The sequence below is a fragment of the Piliocolobus tephrosceles genome, chromosome 2, assembly GCF_002776525.5.
Source record: "Piliocolobus tephrosceles isolate RC106 chromosome 2, ASM277652v3, whole genome shotgun sequence".
NCBI classification, from domain to species: Eukaryota; Metazoa; Chordata; class Mammalia; order Primates; family Cercopithecidae; genus Piliocolobus; species Piliocolobus tephrosceles.
Window position 1 is genome coordinate 163757708 of NC_045435.1, and position 21328 is coordinate 163779035.

Here is a 21328-nt window from a genome sequence, read left to right on the forward strand (position 1 = left end):
TATCCCAGCACTTTGGGAGGCCAAGGCAGGCAGATCACCTGAGGTCAGGAGTTCAAGACCAGCCTGACCAACATAGAGAAACTCTGTCTCTACTAAAAATACAAAATTAGCCAGGCGTGGTGGCGCATGCCTGTAATCCCAGCACTTGGGAGGCTGAGGCAGGAGAATTGCTTGAACCCGGGAGGTGGAGGTTGTAGTGAGCTGAGATCATGCCATTGCACTCCAGCCTAGGCAATAAGAGGGAAACTCCATCAGAAAAAAAAAAAAAAAAAAAAAAGCCCAATTTGAAAGATAAAGGATTTGAATAGACAGTTCTCCAAAGAAGATATACAAGTGACCAATAAGCTCCTGAAAATACACTCAACATCATTAGTCATTTGTTAAATGCAATTCAAAACCACAATGAGATATCACATTGTACCCACTAGGATGGCTATAATAAAAAAGACAGACAATAACAGCGTTGGTGAGGATGTGGGGAAATCAGAACCCTCATAAATTGCTAGTGAGAATGTAAAATGATGCAGCACTTTGGAAAACAGTTTGACAGTTTCTCAAAATGTTAAACATAGTATGATATCACCCAGCAATCCCACTCTTTTGTGTCTACCCAAGAGACATGAATGCATGTCCACAAAAAAACTTGCACATGAGTGTTCATAGCAACATTATTCATAACAGCCAGAAAGTGAAAACAACTCAAGTGTTCATCAACTGAGATTCGGATAAACAAAATGTTGTATACTCACACAGTGGAATATTATTTGGGCATAAAAAGGAATGAAGTACTAAACTATTCTATGCCTTAGTTCATTTGCTGTTGCTTAAACAGAACACTTGAAACTGGATAATTTATAAAGAAAAGAAATTCACTTCTTACAGTTATGAAGGCTGAGAAGTCCAAAGTCTAGGGATCACATCTGGTGAGGACCTTCTTACTGGTGGGGACTCTCTGGCAAGTCCCAAGGTGACACAGGACATTACATGGCAAGGGGGCTGAGAGTGCTAGCTCAGGTCCCTCTTCCTCTTCTTATAAAGCCACAAGTCGCTCCCTTGTGATAACTCATTAATCCATTAACCAATTAGTCATTAATCCATGAGTGGGTTAACCACCTCTGAAAGACCCCACCTCTCAATACTGCCATATTGGAGATTAAATTTCAACATGAGTTTTGGAGAGGACAGATGTTTGAACCATATATTGTATGATTCCATTTGTAGAAAATGTCCAGAAGAGGAAAATCTATAGAGACAGAAACTAGATGAGTGGTGGTCTAGGGCTGGTAGGTGGGGACAAATGAAGAATGACACCTAATAGGCACGGTGTTTTTTGGGGGGTGACAAAAAATGTTAAAAACATAGATTACAAATTACATAATTCTGTAAATACACTAAAACCCATTGAATTGTACACTTTAAGTGGGTGAACTTTATGGTATGTAAATTATACCTTAATAATTTCTTTTAAAGAGAGGGAATGAAATGAGAGAAATCTAAGGCAACAAGTATAGACAAGTCTTCCAAGGAATTCCTTGCATTAATAAAGGTTTGGTTTTAATTACCAGCATTTAACTGCATTTGTTGTAGCAAAGGAGGAGGCTGCTCCACTTCAGGTAGAGGCTAGGGAAGTGACATTGTGCTTACTTCTCTGTATCTTCAAGTGGATATTTGTCCCAGTTCTCTGATTTTATGTTCACTGTTAGTATCAACCCCAGAGCATATAACCCAAGAATCTGTGTCTCACTTAAGCTTACTGATCATTTCTGCTTCTTTTCTTTATTTTTCTGTTCACATTATCCTGATAGGATGCAGGGTGAAGAAATGATCAGCCTTTGTTCATCTTATTAGAGAAATAAATACCTGTGTGTATGAAGCAAGCAAGGCCACTGAGTCTTTGGGGAAACAGAGCAGGGAGGTGCCCAGAGGCATTTTCTGCAGAGAAGGAAGAAAAGAATAAACAAGTCTTCTGCCAAAAATGCCTGGAACTTAAAGCGATTTCCTCAGCCCAGGATCAGGCTGTGTGCAGACACTGACAGTGAACCTGATCAGTTGCTGCTGCTCCCTTGATTAAAAGCATGTGGCTTTCTCTCTTGTGAAATTCACCTCTATAAATTCCACCTGCCTAGGGATTCAAACTACAAGGAACAAGTGCAATTCCTCAGAGTGGCAACTGGCAGAGCTCCCAGGAACAAGGTAGAACTACACAATGTCCCAGGCATCAGAGGCACAGATTGCCTGAGCCAGGGAGAGTGGTCTCTGACCTGACACCCCACCCACAGTGGGAAGGAAAGCTGTGGGTGTGTTATCGAGGAGGCCTCCACAAGGGGCTGGAAATTCCTGGTTTTGTCTTCCTCTTGGAATGAGACATTTACTCTAAAAGAATCATGGAAAAGTACAAACCACAGAATCATAAACCACACGGGGAGAGGCTACCTCGTAGATCATTCTTATACTGGGCCCAGATACCCCGAAAGCAGATGTTCTCTTCTCGCCACCCCTCCTCGCCTTTGCTTGCCCACAGTCATTGCCAGGACTCCCCCTCAGGCCCAGAAAGGCAGCCGATTCCTGGTAGGAGAGCGCTAAGAGGAGGAAGTAACTACCATTGTCAGGTCCAGATCTGTTCCCTGTCCCTTCCCGTTGCTCCTGCGCTCTAAAAACACACCACAGTTCCAACTCTTTTTCTGAGTCCGGAGTCTTTGAGAGTGCCATCATGTCCTTCTTCCTGTAGCCTTCTTGTCTACCCCAAATGTATCCCTTTAATTTCACTGACCTTCCCACCCATATCCATGAGGCCAGAAGGCAACAAAAAGACAAGCGTGGACTCTGGCTCCCACCAAGGTACTCTGTCCCCTGTGGCTATTGGATTTTGCATCTACCACATGCCACAGGCCTGCGTCCATCCGACCTCCCTAGTTTCTCATCCCTGCTTGAACCTGATGACTGACTCGCCCTCCTGGCCACGCTGAGTAACCCGCCCAGTTGCCAAACCTCAGACCTGGTGTTGACGCAGTAAGAAGGCCTGAGGCCCATGTTGCCAGAACATTCCTAATTGTTTCACTGTTTCCTTGTAGGATTTGGTTTCAAGTCTCGTCTTTATCCTTGTCTCCTTTCTCCTGGCCAGGGTGCCCTTGGTCAATATTCCTTCATTCACTCCAGCCACTCAGCATCGTGATTAAGAAAACAGGATGTGAGATTAGATGATCCAGACTCTGCCACGAACTAACTAGCTGTGAGGCTTCAGAAAAGTGTCTTAACCTCTCTGAGCATCCATTTCCTCCTCTATAGCATTAAGAATATTAATAGTACCTACCTCACAGCTTTTTTGTTGTGATAATACCAATAAATGAAATAATCTTCATAAAGCACAGAGGCTTGAATATTCACTCTAAGTATTTAATATGTGTCCTCTACTATTTTATTTTACAATTATCATTCCTTAATTCATCATATATTTACCAAGCCTCATGCCAGGCACTGAGATACAAATATCCCCTTTAAAGAGCAGTCATGTCTTAAATCCAGGAAGAGCTAGTTCATGTTGGCACCTAGGGCAGGGAGCTAAGCCCAGGGCCACAGCACAGAGGCAGAGGAGAATAGACACTGACCACCAGGAGCTGCCCGGGGATGGTGACAAAAATGCCTTCCACGTTTCCGCATCTCTTTCAATACCACTGCAACTCCTTGAGTAAGGTGGGCACCACACAGAAGAAGGGGGATGGCAGGGGGCAGTGAGAGGTCCCCAGGGAAACAGCCTCTTCTTCTTCCCTGCTTCTCTGACAGAGCACGGCCATGCCTCTGCCATGCAGGAGGGTGATGGCCTTTGGGGAGGCCTTGTTGAATCTGTCTGGGGCTGTTCCGGAAGTAGGAAGGGCGGCTGGGGGTGGGGAGACGGCAGGAATGTTCTCCTGGCCTGCTGGTCTGTGCCGGCGAGTGTGCTGAGAGGAGGGCCTCTGGACATCAAAGGTTCCTTTTGTCCCCTTGCGAGTGGCAGGGCAGCCCGGCCGGGCTGCTGGCGATGACTCAGGCCTGGCCCTGACGTCACCCACGCCCGGCCACTGGCCTCCCTCTGAAGCCAGGAAACTGGCTGGGGAGTGGCACTCGCAGCTGCAGCAAATCTCAAAATAAAGAGGCAACGGCCTTTCTCCTCCTCTCCATCTCCCTACAGCACACCTTTTATTTCTTTTCTTCTTTTTTTTAAGCCTCACGAAAGATTTTACTTGTAGATCAACTTTCAAAATGTAGGAAGTCAGAATGGGTGACATCATCAGAAAAATATGTGGAGCTGATCACCACAAGAAGTGAAGAACCCAGGGCACGAAAGCGGTTGTGACTCCTGGGCCCAGGGAGCTGGCAGCGTCTGGGCTTCAGAGGAGCCAGCGACTCCGAGTAAGTGAAGGCCCACTTTTGGCACCCCCTCACTCAGCGCCCTTCACCGTAGGGCGCCATCTTGTTCCCTGACGCCTACAGCTTGCCAAGCCCCAACCCAGAGTTGGGAGTAGGGACTGCGTTTGGGAGACCCTCTAAATACAGCCCCAAAGGGATCTGATATCTCTCTTCTCCACAGGATCAGAAAAGAATGCAAAAAAAAAAAAAAAAAGAAAAAAGAACAATACTAAGACGGAAACCCAGGGGAGAATGGCCCAACTGATGCCTTTGCCTGTCAACCCTCTTGTTTTGCCTCCTCTTCCTCCCCTCACCTGAGTACTCTGTTTCAGACAGTCAGAATGTTTGTTCAGAGTTCTGGATTGTTTGCTTCCTAGATCTTATACTGAGCGATCAGACATAAAAATAAACCCTGTTCTAGGCAAATATGTGTCCTGTGCCATCAAACGGTATTTTCACACTTAACCTGGTAAAATATGACAGCCCTGGTAAAAAGATGTACACAACTGTGCTGCCTTTACTGCGCACTTTTCTGATTGTTCTGTGTGTGAACCTACATTATCTTATTGCCCTGTTTACAGAGGACTTATTTTCATTCCGACTTGTGCCATCGTATCTCAGATGACATTAAACACAAAGACACAATGTGTCTGTTTTAACTTTGACTACAAACTCATAGTTCTTTACAAAGCCTGTAATTTCACAGCCTCTGGAAGTTCCTACCCAAGAAAGTTAAGTTCCCAAGAGAAAAGTTTTGATATGTACATGAGAACAGCACACAGGCATAGAAATCATACCCTGATTTTCCTGGCTTCTAAAGTCATTCCCTGAGTCAGCATCTAGTCTTCGTACAGCTGACGTATCAGAGGAGATCTGTTCTTCAGAAATTCTATGTTAAAATTATTGGGAGCGGGGAGGCGTAAGTCTCATTTTAAAGGCAGTAAGGAAGCTTGTCATGTACTGGAAAACAGTGGCATATTCCTTTGTAAACGGACAACTGGAAATTTGGAATTAACTATCACACACTAAAATGTCTGTTTTATAGGCCTTATGTTTTACTTTTTGTTTTACTTTAATATACTAGGTGGTCTTGAAGTGAGGCTCTGCTGTACTCCTGTTCTTGTGGCTCTGAGATCTGAATGTTGTGACCACTAATTTGGTAAGTGTCATTTGTCCCCAACAGCTACTTAAATTTAAGTCTCCCAATTCTCCTTTTTCAGTTCACGGTAAGATTTAAAGAAAGGGGTAAAGGGCACAGATTTCTGTACACAATGATAACAGCTATATCAAAAACAATATTAGGATAGGCTAATTGTTATAATAGAACCCCAAATCTATAGTGGCTCAAACACAATAGTTTATTTCTTGCTTATGTAACAGTACAGGTCAGTGGGGCAAGTGTTTTTCATGCATTCATTCAGAAACACAGGTAGAAAGGGGCTTTGCCTTCTGCAGCATGTGGTTTTCAAGGTCGCCTGGGGGTGTCTCCACTCCTCAGTGAAGTAAGAAAAGAGCGTGAAAAGGTGCACATGGGAGTTTTTTATGGGCCCTGCCTAGAAGTGGTGCGTATTACTTCTACTCACATTCCATTGGCTAAAACTCCATCACATGACCACAGCTAACCACAGAGGAGTCTGGGAAATGTAGTCCCTGATGGAGCAGCCACTTAGCAGTGACAGCTCTGGAGGGTTTCTGAAGAAGTAGTTCTCTCTGGCACAGCACATAAAAGAAACTTGGAGACTCTCGAGGATAAAGTTACATAGAAACAGTGGGATAAGTAAAAAATTATCCACATTTAGATTTTCCTGACTGACACTCTTAGGTAACATCTGGCCATGAGGGCAAGATGGCAGTGGATGAGATTTCTCAACACCTCTGTCCATTATGACCCTGAGTGAGCACCATCATGTTGCCCGTGGTCAGTGAACCACGAAGGACATTTTCCTTATTTCCTTCTCCTTATTTTTCCCCTCAGTATCCTCTTGGTCTAGGACTATACCGGCTTTGTCTCCTTCCTAGATCTAGTCATATTAGTTGGAATTGTGACAGAATTCTGCTCCCCCAAATAGGATCCCCAGTATTCTGTAGGAAAGCTCTTGACTTCCTTAGCTTGTAGTTTTCTCTGCTTCTGGAGGCTTTGGAAATGTATCCTACCTAATCTGCTCCAGGTCTTGGGACACTCGATCGGGGAAAAATTCCCTAAGGTGAGACCTTTAAACCAAATTATTAGAGAAACTGTTTTTTTCTTTTCTTTTCTTTTCTTTTTTTTTTTTTTTAGACAGAGTCTCACTTTATTGCCAGGCTGGAGTACATCAGCATGATCTCAGTTCACTGCAACCTCTGCCTCCCAGGTTCAAGTGATTTTACTGCCTCAGCTTCCCAAGTAGCTGGGACTACAGGCATGCACCACACACCCAGCTAATTTTTGTATTTTTAGTAGAGTTGGGGTTTCACCATGTTGGCCAGGGTGGTCTTGATCTCTTGACCTCATGATCTGCCGGCCTTGGCCTCCCAAAGTGCCGAGATTACAGACATGAGCCACCGCGCCCAGCCAAGAAACTTTTTTTTTTCTTTGAGACAGGGTTTCACTCTGTCACCCAGGCTAGAGTGCAGTGGCACGATCATGGCTCACTGCAGCCTCAACTTCTCAGGTTCAAGCGATCCTCCCAAGTAGCTGAGACTACAGGAATGCATCACCATGCCTGACTAATTTTTGTATTTTTTGTAGAAACAAGGTTTCACCATGTTGCCCAGGCTGGTCTTGAACTCCTGGGCTCAAGCAATCCACCCACCTTGGCCTCCCAAAGTGCTAGGATAACAGGTGTGAGCCACCGGGCCCAGCCGAGAAACATTTAAAAGTAGACTAAAAAGTCTCAGGCTGGAGCTATTAATGCTGCCCCAAAGGATGTGATATATATGTCTAGCTTTTCATTTTCAGGAAAAGTTTCAAAACATTTACTGAAATAACAAGTGGTAAAATTGTAAGCTCTATTTGGAGAACTTTTAATAAGTTTAACATTTTATGTAACCTTCTAACCATTGTTGATGTTGGTGAAGTATTCCCCTCATTGGTAAATAGAAACCATATGATGGGTGCCTTGTGATGCCCCAAACTTAAAGGTGTGAGATAAAAATGAACTCAAGTCTGAGGTGCCTGGTACCTAGTTCTCTAGTTTTGTCAATATCTGACTAAACATTCTGGTTTCTGATTGACTTTTGCCCCTGGACTTGACCTATCTGGCACCTACATCCACACCCTGAAGAGCATGTATTGTCTATTGTGTGGGGGTGCCTGTTACTGGCCAATTTGCCACAGCTTCTCAGGCTGATGCCTGGCCTACTCTCCTGTTATGGCTGCCAAGCCTCTGCCCAGTCCCCTCACATCAGGATGGAGCTGAGGAGGAGTGGAATAGAATAACAAGATGAGTTGCTGCAAAAATACTTCAGCTTCTGAAATTCTGTCTTTCCAAGTTGTTAGGAACTGAAAGTATCTATTGATAGGGTTGCTGGCTGGGCTAGTGGTGTAAGCTAATGATAAGACCAGGTTGGGCTGGGTGCGGTGGCTCGCGCCTATAATCCCAGCATTTTTGGAGGCGTAGGCAAGTGGATCACTTGAGGTCAGGACTTTGAGACCAGCCTGACCAACACGGTGAAACCCCATCTCTACTAAAAAAAAAAAAAAAAAAAAAAAATACAAAATTAGCCAGGCATTGTGGCACACGCCTGTAATCCCAGCTACTTGGGAAGCTGAGGCAGGAGAATTGCCTGAACCCAGGAGGCAGAAGTTGCAGTGAGCTAAGATCTCACCATTGCACTCCAGCCTGGGCAGCATGAGAGAAACTCCATCTCAGAAAAAAAAGACCAGGTGAATGAGGAATACAGTGCCGGCTAGAAGGGCGCAGTTGAAGGAGTAAGTTAAGAATATGTGCCAGATTTCAAAAGCTGGAGCCAAATGGGGATGATGTGTTGCTGGAAGTCCTAGCCTAACAGAGTCTTTCAAGAAGGGCAGAGCCAAAGGTCTCAGTCAACGTCAGGGTCCATTCATGTGGGAGAATGGCTAATCACAGCTTGCTAATTTCAACTGCCATCTGTTATGACTCCTCAAAGCACTAAGTATGCAGGAGTTGACGTATGAATGGTGTTAGGGTTGGGGGAGGGGGCCAGCCTCCTGATTTCTAATTTCTAGCTGCATATTACTACAGGAAGGGGCATGAGACCACCACATCAGGTACCAGAATTTCACTTCTGTTCAACACTTGGTGTTTGAAAGAAAGCCATAGATCCCTGTGACCACTGGATGCTGAGTGACCTCACAGACAACACCAGCAAAGCAGGATTGTGTACAAACACACATTTTGTAAATATTTTGATATTTGACATTTCAAAAAAAGCATCAAAGTAGACAGTCTGGGAAAAGTTAGACTTTGTTGAGCTTTCTTAACCTTAATTTTGCATTTTGTTATTTTTTTCTATTTTAATTTCACATAGGAGTAATAATTCAAATTTGAGGCACTGTAGACTTTTCAGAGCTTAAGTCATCTAAAGATCTGAGCCTGGCCTTGTTGAGCCATGATGAGCAGATGTGGACTGAGCACATAGTCTCACACAGGCAGCTCTTACACTAGTTGGGTATTTTAATCCCTGAGGTTTTAGAATTGTCATAGCACAGATGTGCAAGCTCCTTTCTCCCCATGGGTCAGCATCATGATGTTCTGTCACTCTCCTTAGAGAGTCTGGCAGAAATACCACATCATATTCACCAAAACTAAGAATTCATAGTAATAGGGCTTTATAATTTCTCACACTGAAATCCCCTAATTTCTTGTCAAGAACCAAGTTGGAAAATACCACACTTCAGGGTTTTGTTTTTAAGTCAAGAAGTTTCTGGTTTTCATCAGAACTTTCAAGCTCCCTCCTACCTCCAAAATAGTATCGTTAGAAAATGTAATGCTGAGACTCTGTCAGAATAAGTAGGTGATACATGCAAAATGATATGGGCAGCTTAGAAAAGTGCACATCAAGGTAAAGTGTTGATAAAGGCCAGGCGCGGTGGCTCACGCCTGTCATCCCAGCACTTTGGGAGGCCGAGGTGGGCAGATTGCTTGAGGCCAGGAGTTCAAGACCAGCCCAGCCAGTATCGCAAAGCCCTGTCTCTACTAAAAATACAAAAATTAGCCAGGCTTGGTAGCACATGCCTGTAATCCCAGCTTCTTGGGAGACTGAAGTATGAAAATTGCTTGAACCCAGGAGGCGGAGGTTGCGGTGAGCCAAGATTGGGCCACTGTACTCCAGCCTAGGCAACAGAGCAAAAAAAAAAAAAAAGGTGTTGATAAAAAAATAATCATCATAATTATGGTCAGTATTGGTGCTTTGACTTTTGATATTGTTATTTTTGTTATTTTAAATATTTTTTTGTCTTTCTAAATTGACTTTCACCTGGGAGCCTTAGTACAACTTCTAACTAGCCAAAGCATATTTGATTCTAGGTCATCCCCACTGAGAGGCTTCTGATCTTATTCACAGGGACATTTAACCTGGGATTCACTGAAACCTTTGAGGAAAGATGGATGAGTCATCTCTCTGCCAAAAGAAGATGATTCCTGGCATTCTATGGGGCTCTTAGTGCATTGGGACAAGGAGGCTTGGAAATTACTCCACGGAGGCATTGACCTTGGGTAGTGCCTCTCAAGCCAGAGTGGAGAGAGTAGAGCCCTCATCTTTGTCCAAAAGAGCATTAGTATAACCCCTTACCCCAACCCCACCCCATTCTCTCCTTTTTAAAAGGAGAGAAGAATATATACAAGAAAAAATCGGAAAAAATACATCAAAATGTTAAAAATTGTTGAGATAGTATTTTATGTGGTGTTTTGCCCCCATTTGACATTATGTTGTAAACATTTTACCAAATCACTAAATGGTCTTTGAAAACATGATTTTTAATGGCTGTGTTTCCATTGCACTGATACATTTTAATGTATCAATATTTTGTTGTTGGGCATTTTGATAGACTTTAGTATTCTACTATTTTTAAAGTTTCTAATGCATATTGATGAATTGGCCTCTAGAAAGGTAGCAGTGTCTATTTCAAAACCTTGGTATTTTTTCATTTCTCATATTAAAATGCACGCTGCTAGGCCCCAGTGGTATTGGAAGCTCTGAGGAGGAGCCTGGGGATATGCATTTTAATCTGCCCTCCCAATTCTTCTGCATTAATGCCTGAGAACTATTGACATGCTGCATTCAGTTCAACAAATATTCAGTTGGCAAACATTTATTAGACAAAAAAAATTAGGAAACTCTAAGCTAGTATATCTATACCAGAATTTAACTTAAAGCCTTTTTTTGGCTTCTGATTTTGAGTTTCCTTTAACTGTGATATGATGTAGTAAAAAGTTTATTAGCTAGGGAATCAAGAAACCGTATTGTACACATGAAATCACTGAGTCCCATAATGGTTCATTTACTTCTTGGTGGCCACTCAGAGATTTAGTGGCAAAGATTGAACTAGACAAAGGGCCCAGAGTCACCCAACCTTTGGGTAAGAGACAAAAGGCACCAGTGAGAAGATTGACTCCTGAGGCAACCTCCTGCCTCAGCCAAGGAGCTTTTACCTGCCCTCAGATAGGCATGCCTATACTTCAAGACACTCTTGGGCTGCCTAGACCTAGCAAGGGACCCAAGTGCCCATCTTGGTCACCTAGTGGGGCCAGACCATGGTGTGCCCTGATCCCTGAGGTGGTAGCACTGAAGAAGCTGGACCCAGGAGAACAGAGGGCAGCCAGGCAGGCAGCATCCATGTGATCAGTGCCACAAAAGCAGAGTAGGAGGTGGGGTCTGGGGTCAGAAACCAAGACAGCGGAGCAGGGTCAGGGCAAGTGCCAGACTAAAATGTGTGGGCAAATTTGAGGTCAAGGCAGGGATGAATTGAAAGGAAGACAAGCAAGAGCTAGAGGGGAGCTGCAGAGGAATTAGCCTCAAGGATGGAGTCCCACTGTGTGACCTCACAGTATCTGCCCCAAGCTGTGCCTGCCTTTTTAAATCTGAAAGGTGATGTGTGCTGGGCTGCCTTCTGACAGCAGGTGAGTAGAAGCACAGCCTGAGAGGAGGCAGGCCGGAGCAGGAGGAACTTGAAAATGGAAATTAGGAAACAATGCAAAAAACAATTATAGCAGAGACCATAATGAACAAAAAACCAATTTCTTTAAACTCTCACCACCTTCTAAGAGGAAGTCTGACTATTCATCCTGACTGCATAACCCTGCTGAAACCCATCAACCCGCACCCACTGATCACCTGACAGTATCTGCTCGGCTTCCTCTCATTCCACCACCTCAACTTCCAGAGCCCACCATGGCATCACTTGACTTTCAAGTTCTGCCTGGACAGACTGCTCAGCTCCCTACCATCCCCGGTTCATGTTCAGGTTCTAGAAATCAACTTTAGGTTCCTCCATGCCTACGTCTGTGTCGATCCCCTGCAAAGGCACCTGGTGACACACAAGAGCCAGAACCCACAGGAGCTCCTCTACAGGACCCTCCCAGCGCTTAGCCACCAGGGAATTTTGAGGATGATCCCCAAGCTTCACTGCCCCATATACGTCTCCATTATCTCAAGGGTGTCCCTGTTCAGGTTTGCTACTCTCCTGATCCTTGGCCTCCTGGTCCAAACTCATGGCTCCAGGGTCATGATGAGTAAGAGTTCTGGCAAAGTCTACAACCTCCCTTGAAACAGAGGTACCTTGAATCAGATGGAGGGTGACTTTCCAAGAATGGCTGGGCCAGTTCAAGTCCTCACTATAATGTTTGTCCTATATAAGACCCATCACCTTGTCCCGCACAACTTTCTTGAATGAGGCACCTTCTGATACTCAGATGACATTCTAATTGCTCATGAGACCTGGACCCCTGGGCCAGGAAAGCCCATGTGATGGTGACAGCAGTGCTTCCAAATCTCACCCACAGGAGACAAAAATAGGAGTTCCATGGCATCCAGACAACGTGTCCACATGCTGCTGGAGAGTCTTGGGTGGTCACAGAGTACAAAGTTCAAGGGCACAGATTGTTCAGTGGGTCCCAAGATTTGACAAGTGCCACTGGTGGTCCCACCCTTGCCTCTCTACATTGATTCCATGTCCCGCTTCCTCTCACACTATGCTAATAACGATCTAACCTGAGAAATTAAAAGTATTCACACAGCCTCTGTCCAAAGCTACAGGAAGACCCTGGCCCAGGCAAACTCTGTTCCTGCCCCACAGCTGTCATTTCACCTGCCCCACCCCATCGGAGCATGTGCCACTGGTATCAAGTCTTCCTGCTGGTCCAAGAGGCACTGCCTCAAAGAGTCTCAGCATCCCCAGATAGTAATGTCCCACCACTGCAGTCAAGAGCAACTGGGCAAACCCGAAGACTCACCCCCTCATCCAGAGAGACCACCCCATTTTCCATCATGTAAGTGCCAGACAGCCCAAACTGCTGTGTAGACAGCTACCAGGAAAACTGGAGCAATGAGAGACATCTCATTGTTGAGGTCACCCCAGCTAAGCTTGGAAGGCCACAGAGTTTAACTGCCTTCTTGACTGTGGCCCATCAAAAGGAGCCCCTACACATCTAGTAGATGGCTAAAATAAAAACTACTGAGGTTACCAAATGCTGGCAAACGTGGGGACACTGGATCTCTCCTACATTGCCTGTAGGAATGTAAAATGGTACAGCCACTCTAGGAAACAGTTTGGCAGTTTCTTATAAAAGTTAAACATACACTTACCACATGATCCAGCAATCCTACTCATGGGTATTTACACAAGAGAAATGAAAACTTATGGTCACACAATTAACTTTACATGAACATTTATAGCAGCTTTATTTGTAATACCTAAAAACTGGAAAATAGCCAGATGTTTTTCAGCAAGTTAGTGGGTAACACGCTGGTACATCCACACCTTGAAATACTAGTCAGCAATAAACATGCACGTGCTCTTTACATACAATTCAAATGGATTACAAGGGCATTATGCTGAAAGCCAATCTCAAAGAGTTATATGCTACATGATTCCATTTAGAGAACATTCTTGGACTAACAAAATTATAGTGATTGGCCAGGCACGGTGGCTTATGCTTATAATCCCAGCACTTTGGGAGGCCGAGGCAGGAGTGCCCAGGAGTTTGAGAGCAGCCAGGGCAACACAGGGAGACCCCATCTCTGCAAAAATTTAAAAAACTAGCTGGATATGGTGGTGTGCACCTGTGGTCTCAGCTACTTGAGAGGCTAAGATGGGAGGATTGCTTGAGTACAGGAGTTTGAGGCTGCAGTGAGCCATGATGGTGCCATTGCACCCCAACCTGGGTGACAGAGCAAGACCTGTCTCAACAAGCAAAAAAAGCCAAAACAAAAAACGAACAAACAAAAAAAAACCACAGTGATAGAGAACAGATCAGTGATTGTCAGGAGTTAGGTTAGAGGATGGGTGTGATTATTAGAGCAGGAGCACAGGGAACTGTGGTGGTGACTATTCTCTATTCTGATGGTGATGGTCATTACTCCAGCCTGCACGTGTGATGCGTTGCATAGGACTGTAGACATACAGGTACACACACTCACAGAGTGCATGTAAAAACTGGCAAAAATCATATAAAACTGTATCTGTGTTTATTTGAACTATACCAGAGTCTGTTTCTTGGTTTAGACCAAGTACTACAGCTATGTAAGACATCACTGGGGGAAGGTGGAGAAAGTAGACACTGTATAACTTGTTGTACATCTTATGCTATTTCACAAAAAAAGGTGTTAAAACTTTTAAAAAGTTTTTAAAACTATGTTTAAAACGGGGTTTTCCCACCCTGAGGAGGGAGATTTATCCCCTGGCTTCTCCTTTATGAGCAACTCCTGCTGTTTATTTTGCCGCCTTCTGACCTGTGGTTTGAAGTCTACGATGTCCTGCTGGCTTTGGCCACACCCTCTGCTTCTCAGAGACCGATAGCCCATTTCAGATGGAATCAAAGCTCAAATATGCCAGCACTGAATGTGAATGTGCCCCATTTGCCCCTCCCTGAGACCATAACTTCAAAGCTAGGTAGATTCAGATCTAAGAAATGGTCTCACGGTGAAAATCGAGGACAAATCATCCTTCTCGCCCCTGTGCTGTAATTTCTTTTCTGGAATGGCTCTTTGCTCTGCTCTTCATACAGATTATACTCTTCACCTTCACTAAATGGGCCCTCCTTTAATGGAAGGAGATTAACCCTTCTTTGCCCCCTTTCAATCTCATTCAGCCGAGGGCTTTCTTTTAACAGCATTGCTGTCTCCAGGCCTTGTGCCACAGCTGAATGCTACAGAGTGAGATGGCTGCCTTCTCTTTGAAGCATTTATGTCTCTGTCAAACACCTTTTTGCCAGACTTGGCCCTGGAAAGACAGTTTTGAAACTAAATTTATTGTGAGCTGCCTGGGTTGGCAGTATGGAATTGCACAAGGCCATGGGCATTTAGGTCAAGAGGGACTCGCTGCACTCACCACCTTCGGAGTCCTATCTTAATGAAACTCGAGCTGTATTTACTCCCAGGTTCTGCAGAGGAGTCCCCAGCATCACCTAAGATGGAGGCTGAGCATATGGGTTGAAGTCTATGCGGCATCCTGTCCGGATGTGACAATACACTCACAAGCCACTGCTACCCCAGGACTGGCCTCAGCCCCCAGCTTCCAACTGTGCCTTAGTTATTAGAGGGACTCATCTCAAGAGACCGTGATGAGAGGAACAGCGGTGCGCATTTCTCGGGCCTGGCTGAGTTGGCAACCAAGATCGTATGCTAGAAAAGTGACAATTTTAATCGTTGACTTTCCATAGTCGTTGGTGAATCTCGTAGTTTTGCACCTTTTAGTTTCAAAACCGTACTGAACAACGGAAAATGAAACCTGCAGCTTATTTTTAGCCGTTCATGCTAAATCATGAGATTTTTCTTTGCAAACCAAAGAGGATAAAGGCTACTTCAGCAGGCTAAACTTAGTCAGTTGACTTAATATAGCAATCAAGTCTGGTTCTCTGACAAGTCTTAAGTGAACTTGAGAAGTTCCAGGTGATATTTTGGCCAACATTGACTATTTTGCTTAAAATTATATTTAGTTGAATTTTGTTTTTAGTTGAACGAATGTAGTATGATATTTTCATCTGAGAGGAATTGGAAAACATGTCATAAACCCTCCATTCTGTCATCTAGTCATTAATTCAATTAACCTATAACTATTTTTAAGTATCTGACAGCTTAGAATTTTTTTTAATTGAGCCAGTGTGTTGAATTACAAAGAGCAGAATGCTAGAAATTAAGGAATATGGCTTCTATGCTCATTGCTGAGGCCTCTATATAAATATGACACTCTCTTTGAACCTAATTTTCTTCTCCCTTAAAGAAATTTTCTAAAGAGTCTTCATTGTCCTTTAATTCTGTGAAACATGCTGTGCCACTGAGGGCCTGAGAAAATGTTGAGGTATTCTTTGGAGGCTGTGGCAGTGTTATCAGGCCACTCTTATTCCTGTCTCCTCTTTCCCTGTTCTAGGAGAGACAGGTTTACACAAAGCACTGTGGTCTGCTTGCCAGACAACTTGTGGCTGCCCTTGGTAAACAAGTGATTAAGTACTTGAAAGATTTTCAGCCCCCAAGCCCATTCCTTAACTCCTGAAGCAAGTACTTGAACTTTAGGAAGTGGCTTCATGATACAAAGCTGAGGATCCCACTGTAGTGGTAGAGAAAGGACTCCGGAGTTTGGTGTTGGTGAGTCCACAACATCCTCAGTGAGCCTCTCCATTGTGTTAGGAAATGCTCTAGTGCCCTGGAAGATACAAAGATCTTGCAGGAAGCAAGCCAGAGACGTGGGCCTAGGTAGATAATTCAATACAACCAAAATGTATTGTGCTTTTCTCTTTAGTTGAAAGGAGTTGAAGACTCACTGAGGCTTGTTAAGCTGCTCTGACTGAGAAGAGGTGCATTGTTGTGGCCCTTTCTGAGCTGCAACGTCATTTATCTGAGAGAAGAGCAAGCAAGTAAATTTATTCCCAGGTTTAAGTTTTGAAATATTTGTTGTCCAGGGTGTGAAGAAAGATACAAAGAGAAAATTATGCTCTCACATGAGGTGGATTTTTATGGCTCTGTAAGAATTCTTACTTTTTTACCTTCATTTGTGTCCCCACCTTCCCTTTTCAGCCTAGTTGCCAGTCTCTCCGAAAATATGAAACTCTACTTCCTTGCTGAATGTGTTTTACCAATTCAGAATCTAGAAGGCCCTGTTGTTTCACTTGCTTTCCATCTGGTGCGTGACAAGCAGTCATGGCAGAAAATGAACATGTGATTGGGTAGTAGGAATGGGCACTCAAGGTCGCTATTCATGCCATGTTTCAAATGCACTGAGAAATGAAAGCAGCAACTATTCTGTTGCTAAAGCTGAGGTAGTGATTTCCATAATGGTGGTGACACCTGTTGAGGATGCTCCCACAGGAGGATTTGAGTTGGGTTAGGATGAGTTGAGATGTTGTCCACCACAGTCTGCCTTACAGCCTATGTCATTTGCCACTTTTCCTGTATTAAAAAACACATGGTTTACAGTTCCCTTTTCCTTCCAGCTCTTTCCTGAAGGGTAACCCCAGTTTGGTCCACAAGGTTTGCTGCTCAATCCTTGCCAACAGGTGTGAACTCCTTTCTCACATCCTATGCAGATGCTAATGGATGGACGTGAGGACACTCTTGTCTAAGAACTGGAGAATGTTTCCTGGAGTTCAGAATCCTCAAGCATGTCATTCACCCAACCCTTCATTCTACTGCCTATGAGCATTGAGCAAGATAGTCTTCCTCTCCTATTCCCAGGTGGGGTGGAACTGGTGGATTAGAGAGCCCCCTTTGAGAGCCATCTTGTTGGCATATACAATTACTGCAAATGAAACAGGATAGTTAGCTGGCCACGTACACCAGAAGGCAGGAGAGTTGGAGTCCAGCTCTTGGCCTACTTGACCTAGAAAACAAGCTGGGCTTGATTTTTTTAGAATCACAAACTTTCAGAACTGGAAGGGACCTGAGACAGAGGCAAAATGAACAGATGTTAACAAACAGGGTCATTCAAATGGTTTTAGTGTTTAAATCATTTTAATGATAAAATAAAACAGTAAGTTTGGTTGAGGAAAATCTCTTCAAAATTAGGCTTTTTAAAAGTCCGTTTAAAAATATGTTGGAAAAAAATCGTAATAGCTACTTAGGTTATCTGTTCAGGAGAAAAATACTATTTGTGAGTTGAAAGTAGGTTAGTTTCAGCTGGACACAGTGTTATGAGCCTATAATCCTAGCTACTCAGGAGGCTGAGGCAGGAGAATCGACTGAGAGTTCAAGTCCCACCTGGGCAACATAGCAAGACTCTCTCTCAAGAAAACCCAAAACCAAACAAACAAAAGAGAACAGGCTAGTCTGATTGTTACATTGATTTTTCTTTAACTGATCATTTAGAGCAGAACAGTCTAACAACCTGATAAAAAATTTATTCACAAATGCTGAATACGTTGGGTGTAAAAGGAAACTAGCTATAATTTTTAATATAGTGAAAGGCTGCATTAATAATAAACTCATGAAGTGTGTGATCTTGGGCAAATCACTGGATCTCTCTCAGCCTATTTGGTCACCTGTGGGAGGGAAAAAACTAGACTCCACTAGGTTTTTAATAAATACATTTCCATTTGAAAATGTATTTATTAAAAATAAACATTCCATCTGAAATATATTTATGTCATTTATTTTCATTTATTTTACCTCATAAAATATTTTTTGAATTATGGCAAATCTCCCACTAAAATATTTACTCTGCTTTGTACATTTAACTTTCCAACACGGTCCAGCTGATTCCTTCTCTTTCATTGTGTCTTTTCCACCTGCTGGGCCCAGCCTGTCTCCAGCTGGTGGCATCCTAGGTTCCCACAATTCCTAGGGCCTGGAGGGTAGAGGCTGATTCATATAAACAGAGGTAGCCCGGGCTCCAGGGAGATAGGGTCCTCTACCAGGTGTCTGCACAATAAGAAGATTACTGACATCAGGGATGGAGTGTGGACGTAGGAGGAAGTTTTATCCTCTTAGGATTGGTGGAAAGACATAGACTTTGCAATCAATCAAACTTAGGTTTGAACCCTAAGTCTGCTATTTACTGTGTGTAATCTCTATTAGTTCCTCACCTAAAATTGATGATACTCAGCTTGCAGAATTATTGGGTTAGAATGAAATAAACATTGGACATGTAGCTAAAATACTGAGTATGTAGTAGGTTCTCCATAAGGGTAGCTAGTATAGACATTTTAGCTCTGATCAATGCGGAAGGCAGAAGTTCCTGCCCAGCTCTCTAGGCAAGATGTAGATATTCAAAGTAGCATTGAACTTTCTCAAAAATCCAAAGGCATTTTTGGTCATTGGTAAATTAAGTCACCATGTTGTTTCCAGGACTAAATACACTATAGACAGATTTAATAACCAACCTCATTAAAAAACTTAAACTTTTTAAATACTAAGAATTTAAGCAAAAGTGTAATTGGTAAACACTTTTTTTTTTTATTTCAATTAGAATAGCCTAACCTGACAACAATGTACCCACAAATGTTGACTATCTCTATTAGGTGTAAAAAGAACCCAGCTGTAATGTTTAATGTGGTGAACAGCATAAAGGAACATGCAAACTGATCCAAATGTTTATAAACCAAGTATTCCTCTGGGACTCAGTGCCCTGACTTTATGTTTTTTTTAAAACATAGAGAGTCAAGCTTTGTTCATACTTGAATTATGTACATTGCATTAGCCATGCAATTTAACTTTAACCCACAGGACTGCAAAGAAAATTAGCTCAGCCTGCGGAACAATGAGACCGCGAGCAAGTAAGCACGTTAATCAAAGTGAAAGGCTCACCCTTCACTTCTAGCTCTGTCCTTCTCCAGCCTGTGCCTGCCAGATTATTTCGGGTTCCTCGTGTTTGACTCGTCAAAGTGGCAGAAACAGGCTAAAATGTTCACTGTGGAAAAGGGATTTGCCTTTTAAATTAATGTTTGTGCACATGCCCCGAGGAGGCTGATGAGAAGCACGCAATTTTTTAAAATCATAAGTGAATGCATACCCTTGCCACTAGTAATCATGACAAAGCTTAAGTAATTCAGGCATGATCGTGGTTTTCTGAAAGTATAAAACAGGATTTACTAGTTGATAATGTCTGCCCAAACAAGCTCATTGCTTTGAATATTTTCAACTATAGTTCATATTTGTTTAACCCGAGCAGGTCTGGTAAACGTACCACATGTACTGATTGAGTGTCTTGGAACATCACAAAATAAACCAATACGTGGCTTTTAGGCTGAGGGTGGACAGAGAACTCCATAGGGGGTTTGGAAACTGCCCTGGCATCTGGCTTACAAGTACCAGTAGGGGACCTGACCACATTCACCACCTTTCCCTGTAAAGGGAATAGGATACTATTTACTCATCTCCTGGGAGCCTAATATGGATTACTGTCGTTGTCACTGTCATTTATTATTCCCGACAGAGGAGGCAGACGACTTAGTTCTATGTGGTCAGAGTTGATTCCATAACGTGTATATTTAGCCTACATGATAATAATTTGCGAGTATTTTTAAATGAATATCTAGCTTTCAAACGTCATTAATGGGGAATATCTCAACAGACATGAAGAGCATTCAATGCCTAGGTGTTTGCGTCAACCTCCTCCCACCCCACTCTAAGGACTCTGCTTCATAGATGACCGTATATTGAATTGGTGCCTTATAACTCACCGTGATCATCTCTCTAATTCTCGACCCCCATGGTAAAGGAGGAATTGGCCTAAGGACACTCCATTCTAATTTTCTGACGCTGTCAATGCTAACCAGAGCTCATAGAGCAGTGATGTGGGGGTGGGGAAGATGGTTCCACTATTGGTATGAGAGCAGGAGCTACTGTTTTCGTTAGAGCCACATTTATTTCTGGAGTAGTTGTGAGAGAGAGATGTACTCCAAAGAGAAGAGGACTCTCGCTATGGTTCAGGTATGACCGACCATCTGGAGAACTCAACTCAGAGACTTTAAAGTGTATAGGATATAGGAAGGCAGGGTACATTCCACCCACTAAGCTAAAAATCACTTATGCTCTGGGGCAGGAGATAGAATGAGAGCTAGAAACAAAAGATCCAGTTGTGAAACCTAGTACCTCAGCTGAGGTGTTTGAACATATTTTCTCTTTTAAAAAAATTCTGGGGAACTTCAATGTGTTGCTAACCTGATTATTTTCAGCCAGTCCTTACAGAAGATTGAGGTGCTGGAAAACTAGCAACCCCAGAAAATATCAACTCATTTTTGCACATGTTAAAATTAACAACAGCATATTCAGTGATGCAATAGGCAATTAAAGACTTTTGGAGAGATAAGAAGAAGAAAACTATAAATATTATATATTCAAAATCAGTCTCAGCATTTTATAAAAATGTTGGCTTATGTCCAGGATCTAAGGGTGGGGGTGGGTATGGTCTCTTTGTAGCTAAAGAAATAGAGTGGAAAAGAATCTGTTCTATTTCCTTAAAAATAAAAGACTTCTTGTTTTATACAGCATGGCAAATAAAATGCTTTCTTGTTTTTTTACCTGCCGGCAGGATCTGGAGGAAATTTTGCTAGCAAGCTATGTTGTTTTCCTCTTTGGGGACCTGGTGACACTGGTTTTGTAGCAAAACCGTATTTGCTTATTAGGCATTTCTTTAAAATCCTGAATAAGCAGCTCTTTCAACAGTTTTTGTTCCACATGTTAAACATTTCATTGCAATTCGAGCTTCGAGTGTGTGTGTGTGTGTGTGTGTGTGTGTGTGTGTGTGTGTGTGTTGATAGGAAGGAATGAAAGGGGGTGCATAAGAATTCTGGAAGGTTTTTTATTTAAAAAATTAATTCCTCACCATTACGTAGTG

At 43.1% G+C, this 21328-nt stretch overlaps 1 protein-coding gene and 1 long non-coding RNA gene across 2 annotated transcripts in view; both read left to right on the forward strand.

Annotated features, from left to right (window-relative positions):
* The first annotated feature begins 3900 nt into the window (after window positions 1-3900).
* Window positions 3901-10190, forward strand: LOC111526436. The gene is made up of 3 exons (XR_002726362.2): window positions 3901-4386; window positions 5468-5542; window positions 9907-10190. It is a non-coding gene; the product is annotated as an uncharacterized LOC111526436 (long non-coding RNA).
* A 10152-nt stretch (window positions 10191-20342) lies between these two features.
* Window positions 20343-21328, forward strand: part of ZBTB38 (zinc finger and BTB domain containing 38) — a 65725-nt gene continuing 64739 nt past the window's right edge. Inside the window, exon 1 of the mRNA XM_023192139.2 lies at window positions 20343-20421. The gene's annotated coding sequence lies outside the window, so the exon portion shown is untranslated. The remainder of the gene's footprint in view (window positions 20422-21328) is intronic.